The following is an 8,508-nucleotide window of genomic DNA, read 5'->3' on the forward strand; positions in this document are numbered from 1 at the left end:
AAGAGCCCTGGCCTCACAGCCTGTAGCCCTGGGTTGTCCTTTGAACTCTCAGCCTCTCTTCAGTCTTCCCCTCTGCATTCATCAAGGTCACAAGCCACAAGTCATACTGAGGATAACATATGATTATGTGTTTCTTTTTTTTTTTTAATTTAATTTTTATTTTATATTGGAGTATAGTTGATTTACAGTGAAAAGAGGTTGGACGTATATGAAAGGTCTGAAAAGCCTGGGAAAGGAAGGCCGGCTCTGGAGAGCATTGCCTCGTGCCGCTGGTGGCAATGCTAACCACGGCCATCACAAGGTGCGGATCAAAAAAAAAAAAAAAAAAAAAAAAAAATCACCTGGGTGTGTCAACTCCTGAATTTTACCAGCCTTGCTGAGGACTTCTAGTCACACCAATTCTGTGCCTCTTCCTGGAAGTGAATTCAGAGCATTTCGTATGAAAATCAACCAAGCTTCTGCATTCACTTTGTGTCCATGATATTCTGGAATAAGTGATAGGAGACAAACTACACGGGTCTCTAGAAACTATTCGACGTCACTGAGTTCACTTAGCTAACAATATCACCAGTCATAGAGTGCTGTCCCCACCTTGTGCAGACCAGAGAGGAAGGGCTCATATTTCTGTTCCTCTGATAACTAGTGTCCCCTAATGACAGTCATTTGCCAAGAGCACAGTTTCCCAACCGATTACTTTCATCGCGGCAGCTGGGTCATACTCCTGCTGCTAAATCTCCGAGGCTCAGCTGCACCTTCTATGAAACAGCGAGGTGGCCTGTGAGCGTCCAGTGTGAAAATCTATGTAAAGAGTGTATGCAGCCCACTGCCCGGCACAAAGTAAGCCCTGAATCTGCAGTAGCCATGATTATGATCATTTATTAAGTGGAAGAGAAGGGAAGAGGTTTTTGTAAAAAGGGAGATGTATTTTTTAAAAGCTCCTTGGTGATTTTAACATGCCGCCAGGATTAGAACTAATCTAAATAGAAGCGGCTAATCTTCTTTAATTTTCTTTTTTTTTTTAAATGAAGGATGTTATGGGGGTGGTCAAGATTTTCTCCTGGCCTTTGGAAGAATGCACAGATCTTGTCTGTAATGAGGCTGGAGGGAAGATGATAAAACGTAGGGTCTCATTTTATTGTCACTTAAGGGTAATGAGAAGGCAGTAAAGACCCCTGGACGTGAAAGATGGGAAACCTGAGGCTGAGAAAGGGAAAATGCATATTCAGGTCACAGCATGGGGAACAGACCCACATTTCCTGTTCCAACAATCCAGGGGTAGGACCCTGCACAAAATTCCCAGTGTCCCGCACCCAGCCCTTCGCTGAATTAAAGAACAGGTTGATGGAGGAATTTGTTCTTCTATCCCTTTCCATGGTTCCAGATGCCAAGGGACTTTAATTATGTTCTATTAGTTTCCCTGAACCTCACTGTGGCTGTAATTCCTCAGGAGGCCTTTTGGGGGCCTGGGAAGAGGAGGAGACTGGAGCGTCCTGAACCTTCCTGACACGACTTTTACCGCAAGACAGGTAGGATGCAGTCTATTTCCAAGAGTGCAGTTGTATATTTATTGCTTCTAGGTTTTCGTTTGTTTTTATTTTTATTTTTTTGCAAATTCAGAATTTAGAGGATAAGCAACCTCGAGCTGTTCTTGGCAACAGTGCTTTGCCACCACTTTCCAAATCTTCAAGGGACCAGATTCATTCAGTGGAGGGCAATGGACACTTTATTTGCTGCACAGAAAATGGTTCCTCACATTATGGAGGTAGTGCCTAGACTTTGGGTGCGGGGAGTCCATTTTTCTGTCGTTGGCCCTTGCCCAGGGCCTCAGGCAAATGGCTGACACAGACTTCAGTCACATGGGCAAGGAGCCCTTCTCCTGGAGAGAGTGAAGCTCTGACTAAGTGGCCGTGTGACCTTGGGTAAGTCGTTTCACCTCCCTGCTGGTTAGTAGCTTTATCTGGAAAGTGAAGTGGTTGGGCAAGGTTATCGCTAAGTTCTCCTTTAGTATTCAAGTTCGATGATTTCTCTCTGCTTCAGTCTTCATTTGGAATTTGGTTCAATTCAAAATCACTGCAGCTGTTTCTGTAAGTTCTAAGCCTGTTATAGCAACTTCAAAGAAGACAGATTCGATTATAACTTCTTAGTTTTTATCCTCAAATGCTGTCTCTCTCTAGGTGAGTTACCAAAGAGATGCATTTTATTTTTATTTTTTATTTATTTATTTATTTTTTTTATTTTTTATTTTTTATTTTTTTGGGGGGGCTGTGTTGGGTCTTCGTTTCAGTGCAAGGGCTTCCTCTAGCTGCGGCAAGTGGGGGGCCACTCTTCGTCACGGTGCGCGGGCCTCTCACTATCGCGGCCTCTCTTGTTGCGGAGCACAGGCTCCAGACGCGCAGGCTCAGCAGTTGTGGCTCACGGGCCTAGTTGCTCCGCGGCATGTGGGATCTTCCCAGACCAGGGCTCGAACCCGTGTCCCCTGCATTAGCAGGCAGATTCTCAACCACTGCGCCACCAGGGAAGCCCAAGAGATGCATTTTAGAAAATCTTTTTTTTTTTTTGAAGTATCTGAAAGCCTGCCTGTCAGTTTCAGGGCTGAAAGTTGCCATGCGGTGTTTATTTTTGCGGGAAACTCCTGCAAACTTTGTTTATAGAGCCAAGGCTGCAGGGGCCTTTTCATGGGACCCCGGGTCCATAAGGAGTTTCCTAAGGCACATGAAGGGACCCTAGTCAGAGAGTAAGGCTGGCTGGAGGACCAGGAAGTCACCTATGAAGAGCCAGTGACATCCTGCAGACTTCTGATGAGATGCGAGGCCCATAAATGGGCTCTGGATTAAAGAACAGATGAACCTAGAACTAAAACAAACTAATCATGATTTTCAATTCTTTGAATGTTAAACTTGAATTTATTTTTCAATTGTGGTAAGATACACATAATGTAAATTTTTAAATTTGGATTTTTAATCATCAGTCTGACATCTGGAGCCGTTTTTGTTTTTGTTTTTCCAAGACGGCCTTAGGAAGCTTCCTGTAATGGCTTTGAAAATCACTGAGGCATGGTATTCCTTCTAATATTCTGACTGTGTCAGAGCCCGTGAAAAGATGGCAGGAAACACAGCTCAGCTCAGCCCAGGCCAGCAGGAAATGCCCTAGTCACCTGTGTTGGTCACGTGAGTTACTTCTCAGAATGGGTTGAGCTGGGGTGTTCAGAGTGCAAAGCCGCCAGTTAATAACTTAAGCAAATGGCCACCACGCCCTGGTTTAGGAGTCAGCCGTGGCATCTGGGAAGGTGAAGTAGGGTTGGAGCCAGGGCTCTTTCCCTAGCTAGCTGGCTGACCTTGCAAAAGCTGTTGAGTTTCTCTAAACTTCTGTTTTTTACCTAAAAAAAAAATGAAGATAATAAATTCCATAGGGGTCTCATGAGGATAGTATTTATTAATTCATTCTACAAATATTGAATGAGCATCTACTAGGTACCAAGGAATAGTATCAAGTAGTAACAGCTAACATTTTCTGAGCACTTTAAGTGAAGTATCTCATTTAATTCTGGAAGATTTATACTGGAAGTACTATTTGTACCATTTTACAGATCAGAAAACGGAGGGAGACCACAGATGGGAAGATGATATTTTTTTTTAAAAATCATGAAATTATATTTCGATAATTATAGTTATAAAATAATTCTATAATTTTGTGTAAATTATAAAACACAATACAACATGCTTTGGCACAAGATCGTGACCTAGGAAAAATTTTCCTTTACTTCCTCCATTTTATTTCTGTGGATCCTTAGCAACCTATACTGTCCAGCAACAATAGCTATAAGAGTAGGTATTCACTGAATCTTTCCTATGTGCCAGGACCCTTTCTAAGCACTTTCCAAGTAGTAACTCATTTAATCCTCCCAACAGCTCTATGAAGTAGATTATTATTATCATCCCCATTTTACAGATGAGGAGACTGAGGTAAGAGAGGTTAAATAACTTGCACAAGGTCTTATAGGTATTAAGTGTTGGATCCGGGACCCCACCTCAGTCTAGTCCCTGGGTCCACACTCCACAACATTGTGCCACACCGAGTCCTCACATAGGCTGGCAAGGGAATATCCTGCCCTACCCAACCCCGACTTAACTCCTTCTCCATCCCCTTCCCACTCTACCCTGACTGTCCAACAGCTTCCTAGTCTTAAAAACCTTTCCAAACTCCTATCAAAACTTCCTGTCCAAAGGAAGCCTTCAGTGACTTGTATTCTACTGAGGGCAGGTCAATGCTTTCTGGCCCCTGTGGGTTAGTGTCTTGACTTCAGTTAATGCTGATGCGATTTAATAAGAACCCTTGGAGGAGACGGCTCTGGTCACACGAGGGACCTCCTTGGGCTGCACTGGCTCCTGGGTGTTCCTTCCCCAGTTGGGTGCTGGCTTCTCTCCCTATGAAGGGCCACGCCAGCCCAGCCCAGCTGCGCCATCCAGCATTAACCTTTTCTTCACGCAGTCATTAGCCTTTAAGTATATAATGAACCAACGCTTTCATTTATTCTGCAGAGAAATAAATCTGCCAGGACAGGCTGAATATTCCTGGTGTGTCTCCTGCTGTGTCCGGCCGTGAGGCTCTTGTTTCTGAGAAACAGAAGAGGCAGAAAAATGTGAAAGGCAGGCGAAATGATTTTTCTGAGCTCTGTCTCAAAACGGATAGTGGAGTCAAACAGCTAGGACAGCTAACCCTACCCTAAATGTTATTTGTAATTTCCTGGGCAGGGAGGGAGGCTGTGTGTGTGTGTGTGTGTGTGTGTGTGTGCATGTGTGGTGTGTGTCTTTCTTTAATCAAGTTAGATTCACACCCTTTTTCTGCCCTCACAGGACCTTCTAAGCTCACCTCCATTCTAGTCCTGGTATACATTTTAATAATCTCTTTTCTTGTCTCTCTCTCCAACCCTGTGTCAATGTCCCAGGGACAATGGCCATCTTTCACTCCCCTCTCCATAGCTCCTAACATTGAACCTGGCACTTAATAAGTGCTGAATAAATGTTAGTTAAGGAAATTAGTGAAAAAAAGTTAAAGGCTAAGGCAAGAAAGAAAGCCATCAAACCCTGAGCCTCCAGTGAAAGATACATGATCTCATGAGCACGTTCGTATCCTGTCTACCTCACGGGATGGTTCAGAGCTCACGTGTGTGAGGTGACTTTGGTCACGATCAGGTGGCATTTAAATTTGTACTTTGACTTTTTTCTTCTAAGCTACTGGGACTCATAAAGGCTTCTTTCTTTTTTTTTAAAGTTTTTTTTTTTTTTTAATTATTAGCACCTTTAATTATTATTTATTTATTTATTTATATTTTTGGCTGTGTTGGGTCTTCGTTTCTGTGCGAGGGCTTTCTCTAGTTGCGCCAAGCGGGGGCCACTCTTCATCACGGTGCGCGGGCCTCTCACTATCGCGGCCTCTCTTGTTGTGGAGCACAGGCTCCAGACGCGCAGGCTCCGTAGTTGTGGCTCATGGGCCCAGTTGCTCCGCGGCATGTGGGATCTTCCCAGACCAGGGCTCGAACCCGTGTCCCCTGCATTCGCAGGCGGATTCTCAACCACTGCGCCACCAGGGAAGCCCATAAAGGCTTCTTATTGAATAGAATGGTCAAATGTGTGGGCATATACCCTGAGAAAACCATAATTCAAAAAGACACATGCACCCCAATGTTCATAGAAGCACTATTTACAATAGCCAAGACATGGAAGCAACCTAAATGTCCATCAACAGATGAATGGATAAAGAAGAAGTGGTACATAGATACAATGGAATACTACTCAGCCATAAAAAGGAACAAAAATGGGTCATTTGTAGAGACGTGGATGGACCTAGAGTCTGTCATACAGAGTGAAGTAAGTCAGAAAGAGAAAAACAAATATCGTATATTAAAGCATATATGTGGAATCTAGAAAAAATGGTACAGGTGAACCTATTGGCAGGGGAGGAATAGAGACGCAGACGTAGAGAATGGACTTGCGGACACAGTGGGGGAAGGGGGGTTGGGGTGAATTGGGAGATTGGGATTAACATATATATACTACCATGTGTAAAATAGATAGCTAGGGGGAACCTGCAGTGTAGCACAGGGAGCTCAGCTCGGTGCATTGTGACCACCTAGAGGGGTGGGATAGGGAGGGTGGGAGGGAGATGCAAGAGGGAGGGGATATGGGGATATATGTATATGTATGGCTGATTCACTTGGTTGTACAGCAGAAACTAACACACCATTGTAAAGCAACTATACCCCAATTAAAAAAAAAAAAAAAAAAGACATCTGAAGCGTTAACCTCATGCTCTTCCAGAAAGATGACTGAGAGGAGGTGGGCTATTACTAAAAGCTCACCTGGATGTAGGCAGGGAAGCTCCACCCCTCCCGTGTCACTCAACCCCTAAAACTTACCAGTGCTCGTGTATAAGACAGGGCTGCGGAGAGCCACTCACAGAACCAGGCTGGCTGTCTGGCCTGTTGAGACCAGGCTGGCTAGGAGCCTAGGCCTGCAACAGCTGGTGCCCGCCGAGCAGTTGGCACATGCTGTTCTGCACATAAGCCCTCGTTCAGGGGGTACACCAAGCTGAGGGAGGTACTGTTATTAGCATCCCCATTTTGTGGAGGAGGAAATTGAGTCACGGAATTAAAACAGCCTGCTCAGGATCATTCAGCCAGGAAGTGGCAGAGCCAGGTTTTGAACCCAGGAGCTTTGACCCAGAGCCACGTTTCTAATCAGGGTCAGAACTGCTTCCTGGTTCGTCTCTATGACCTGAGACACGATGTAATGGAAAGAGTCCTGTTCCAGGGAGGAGGAGATCCAAGCCTCAGTCCAGGTTGGCCAAAATTGAGCGATGTGATCTCAACATGTTGCCTGCTTTTTGGGTTTCTTAAAAGGGGATTGAAGATCACTGCTTTACAACCTAAATACCCATTGACAGATGAATGGACAAAGAAGATATGGTACATAGAGACAATGAAATATTACTCAGCCATAAAAAAGAATGAAATAATGCCATTGCAGCAACATGGATGGACCTAGAGATTATCATACTAAGTGAAGTAAATCAGACAGAGAAAGACAAATGTCATATGATATCGCTTCTATGTAGGATCTAAAATATGACACAAATGAACTTATTTACAAAACAGAAAGAAACCCACAGACAGAGAAAACAAACTTATGGTTACCAAAGGGGAAGGTGGGGGAGGGATAAATTGGGAGTATGGGATTAACAGATACACACTACAAAAGCACAAACAGCCCGGGGCTGTTGAGCCTGGGTTTTGGACCCCATCTGTGGAGGGGGCAGGAGGTGGGGAGCACTGGCTCCCAGGTGGCCCACTGCTGAAGACATGGACTCAGGCATCACAGGCAGCCTGGCTTGGAGTCCTAGTTTCATTACTTAACCAGCGTATTCTTGCTGTGCATGATTTAATCTCCAGGCACCTGAGGCTTGGTTTTTTGTTTGTTTGTTTTTTACTGAGTAACTTGGGGGTATGACCTTCTCATGCTCCTAGGTTGTTATGAAAACTAAATGAGATAATGCACGGGAATGTAAGCTCCGTGAGGACAGGGACATTTATTTCATTGGTGCTATAGTTCAAGTGCTCACATCATTCTTCTTGGTGCTGAAATATCTGACAAACCACGTAGCACAGGGCCTGGATTACGGCCAATGCTTGTAGCAACACAGCTGCTGTTCTTCTGCTGGGGATGCTTCCCTACACCTTGAAGCTTCCAGATCTGAACGTCTGCCAGGAGCTGTTGTGCATACTCACGGGAGCGCCAACACGCAGTCAGCCCTCACACTTGATCACGAGTTGATTGGCTGGTTTCCTTCAGTGAGTCAGCAGATGGCAGACCTATGCAGAGGGACCCTGGGATTGGGGCAGCAGGTCCAGTGTTGTGGCCTGGAGCCTGCTGAGGGTGGGCCAGCCTGGGGTGGGTATGGGAGACTGCCAAGCTGAAGGATTTCAAATGGCAGGAGTCCTGGAATGCTTGGGGAGAGGCTGTTAGGTGCTGGGGAAGAGGGGAAATGGCAGGGAGCCAAAGACGCAATGGGCTTGGTTTGTTTTAGGAAAGTTGCCAGGAAAGCAGAAAGACCTTTTCCTTTTCCTTTTTCTATATTCTTCTCTCTCTTAGAATGGAGCCTAGTACAGTTGGTTCTACAGCTGAGCCACATTTTGGGTTCACGGGCTCTTGCGAGCTGGAGAGGGACCTGGACTACCATTGTTTCTATGAGAAATTCATTCTCAATTCCAAATAGATGATGAATGGCCTTGGTCTCAGAGTGAAACCCGTTCTGTGCTCTGTCCTGGAATCCAGACAAATCAGGGCTTGTTTTTGGTGGGGGCCACTGGAGAGTTCTGTTTGCATACTAGAGACCTCGCAGGCCCCTGGGGAGAGCAGAGGCAAATTCTGGGGCTGACAGTCGGTCCCAGGGCAGAAAATTCTTGAATAAATTGGAGGGGTGCAAACTGGAGGCCAAACACCCTTCAGCTCC

Source organism: Eschrichtius robustus, chromosome 5 (assembly GCF_028021215.1).
Source record: "Eschrichtius robustus isolate mEscRob2 chromosome 5, mEscRob2.pri, whole genome shotgun sequence".
NCBI classification, from domain to species: domain Eukaryota; kingdom Metazoa; phylum Chordata; class Mammalia; order Artiodactyla; family Eschrichtiidae; genus Eschrichtius; species Eschrichtius robustus.